Below are 3,104 nucleotides of genomic sequence, written 5' to 3'. Positions count from 1 at the left end.
CACATTTAAAATAAGGGTCATTACTAATTCAAGTTGTAAACATCTTAATAGCAAATTTACATTTAGTTGGTGTTGATTAAAATGATAATTCTGGGCACAAAGGGGTCGATTTTTGAAATAATTTTAAGTTGCCTTTTAGTAAATAAAGGGCTGAATGCAGCTTGAAAACCCAGGTGCCGCCTTAGAAGAAAACACTTTTAATCCAGTTACTTTCATTAGCAAACAAAGACATCTTCGAAATTCAGTTTACTTTCTTTATTTTTAAAATCGCTTATTTCCTTAGGTAATGGGCCTCATGTGACCAAGGCCTGTGTTTTATCCGTCATGGTTCACCCCAGTGACCAAGAGAGACCCTTCCCTAAGAATATGCATCAAGGAAGGAAATTGCCATCTCAATGTTTTGTATTTGAATGGAATGACACAGTTCACACAATCAGGCTAGGAGAGAGAGGGGTCCGAGTTAACAGGTCTCTGTCACCAGGGCAACCTGTTCCCTTACATTCATCTCTTTCTGTAAATGTAGACCAGATGTTCTCTGACCTCGTATGACCAGGATTTGGCAGCCAGGAGAAATCCTTGCCTTTTGTTTGTATCTGCTACTAACACCTGCCTCATTACCTTAAACTCCCCCAAGAGCCTTCTATGTGGCGTTCAGAGAAAAAGAAAGTGGAAAAACTGATTAGGAATTTGGAAGAAGGGAATTTGCCATTCTGCTATGTTTCTAAGGACTACGGAGATTAGATGCTCAGTACCACCCAGGAGAGGCAACCCTGTCAAGGGTACAACTTTTAATGCAAATTAGAGTTTATTTATTGAGCTCCAACATTTAGATATAAGCTTTCACTGTCTCAGGGTAAGACATCTTCCTTTCCTCTTCACCTTGCTCAAAGTAGCTGTCAGGTCAAGACAGGGGAAAAATGAAACAAATGCTTTTTCTCTTTCAATTTCCCAGCGGGAGAGCCCTGCCGAAATGCCAGGCACGCCCTGCTGCTTTCTGCATCAACAGATGGCAGATGGCTGCTTTCCTCGTGTTTGTTTCCCATTCAGCAAATTGCAGGTCACATCTGGTCTAGCCTCTGCTTGGTCTGAGGAGGTGGGAGTTCACATTCTTTATAGATAGCTGGCTTAAAAAAAGAAAAAAAAATGAAAAAAGAATGTGTGAAAGAGTGAAGAGAAATAAGAGAGAAAGACAGAGAAGGTTTTAAAAGGGTGACAAGGAAATCTGAACAGCTGGTATGATTTCAGTATCAGCAACCCATGTAGACAGACCTCAGCCAGCAAAGGATGGAACAACATCACAGAGACAGCTAAGCAATTCAGGACTGTAAAGAATAAAATTCCAGGTGAAGCAGAGAAGGTACACACAATTCAATTTACCCTCCAGAGATGCTATGCTTGAACTTTTCTTTTAACTCTGATTTTCATGTTAAGTTTTAGAAAAATCATTTATGCTTTATGGTTTTAAAATACACTTCTACATAGTGTTCTCAATCACCCTGGATCTCATTGGAAGATTGTTAAAACTGACCAACATTCTGCTAAATGGCCATCCAGGTGAAACAGTTGCCAGAGGGATCATGGTTATCTGCCTCGGGGCAGTAAGAATGTTCCTGAGCTAAATTCTTGATGTAAAGAAATGGTACTCAAATTCAGAGGCTCATGATAATTATCAGTTGTGGTTATTAAATATATAGACATCAGAGTTCCAGCCCCAGCTACTCTGATTCAGTGGGTCTAAAATAACAGTTTTAAAATGTACTTAGCATAAAAATCACCTTGCTTATTTATTAAGTACATAGGTTCAGGGCTCACCTACATCTTCTGTGATTCTGATTTAGTGGTTCTGGAGAAAGACTTGATAATATACATTTTTAATAATTATTCCAAGATTTTTTTTATGCTGACAAAATTTGAAGAATGCTAGTGTAAAGTTTGAAGATCTTTCTATTCAAAAAGTCACGCAGGTAGTTCAGGTATTAATTAAGAGAGGCCTGTGAATGCCTAATTTATAGGTTAATGTTTGGCAATAATGTCTAGATTATACAGCATTAAGCCTGATATAGATATATTATCATTGGAATATTAGTTTTTGATCCTGGTCATCCTCAGATACCTTGAACTCCCTCAAAGAAGAAACAAAGAGCAAAAAATTATGTTTGGTAAATAAGTTAGTTTTGCATGAGCTAAAGGGAGATAAGAATATATATTCATATTTGTATTGGCTTATACAGTTAGTTGTATTATAATACAACTAACTGTTCCAATGTGTTTAATATATTAGGGAACAATTTGAGCATAATGTGAATTTCACATTTGCTTATGCATGATTTTGTCTACAAGAAACACTAGGAAATGGAGAAAACTGCATTCAGGCAACTAAGTAAGAATGTACAAAATCTGTACATACCACCCTCCCCCCCCCCCACCCCCCCCCCACACACAGACTTCAGTCACTACAGTGAACTACCGGCCATGTTTGTTCACCTCTTGTGTTAGGAACCACATCAGTCCACATCTGGTGTTATAACTTTCAATCTGATATCAGGTAACCTATCTTCCACTAAATATAACACAAGATTCAACCCTTCAGACAGCTCTATGCTCTCTCCTCTTTTTAATTCGTCTTGCATTTCTTCTCAGCCTATAATTTTCTCTCTTTTCACTGATATTTTTCTCTCACTTTTCTCTCCCCTTCTAGCTCTCTTTTCTCCTTTCCCCTGGCTCATAGGGTGGCAGGCATAGGAGCCGAGTGGGCAGGCCAGTGAGAGAATGAGTGCCCATTTACATAAGGAAACTTTAGATCTTTTTCAAATAAAGACTAATTTATTGTTGCATTTAGTCATTTCTTAGCCATTTAACATGTGTCAAATTGTACTGCTATTCTCATTAGTTTCCTAATTTTTTTATGTGTTACTGTCAACATTTTTAATATTGCATCCCTATTCCTCTATTTACTTTAAGACTCATGTAATTTTTAATAAGTTATATTTTCAGAAGTTTTAGATTGACAGAAATTACAAAGAAAATGGAGAGAATGCCCATATACACTGACTCAATTTTCATGATTAATAACATCTTAAATGAGTATGGCACATACTAATCAC

This window comes from Pteropus vampyrus, unplaced genomic scaffold (genome assembly GCF_000151845.1).
Source record: "Pteropus vampyrus isolate Shadow unplaced genomic scaffold, Pvam_2.0 Scaffold32, whole genome shotgun sequence".
Taxonomy (NCBI): Eukaryota; Metazoa; Chordata; class Mammalia; order Chiroptera; family Pteropodidae; genus Pteropus; species Pteropus vampyrus.
This window is presented reverse-complemented; position numbering follows the sequence as displayed.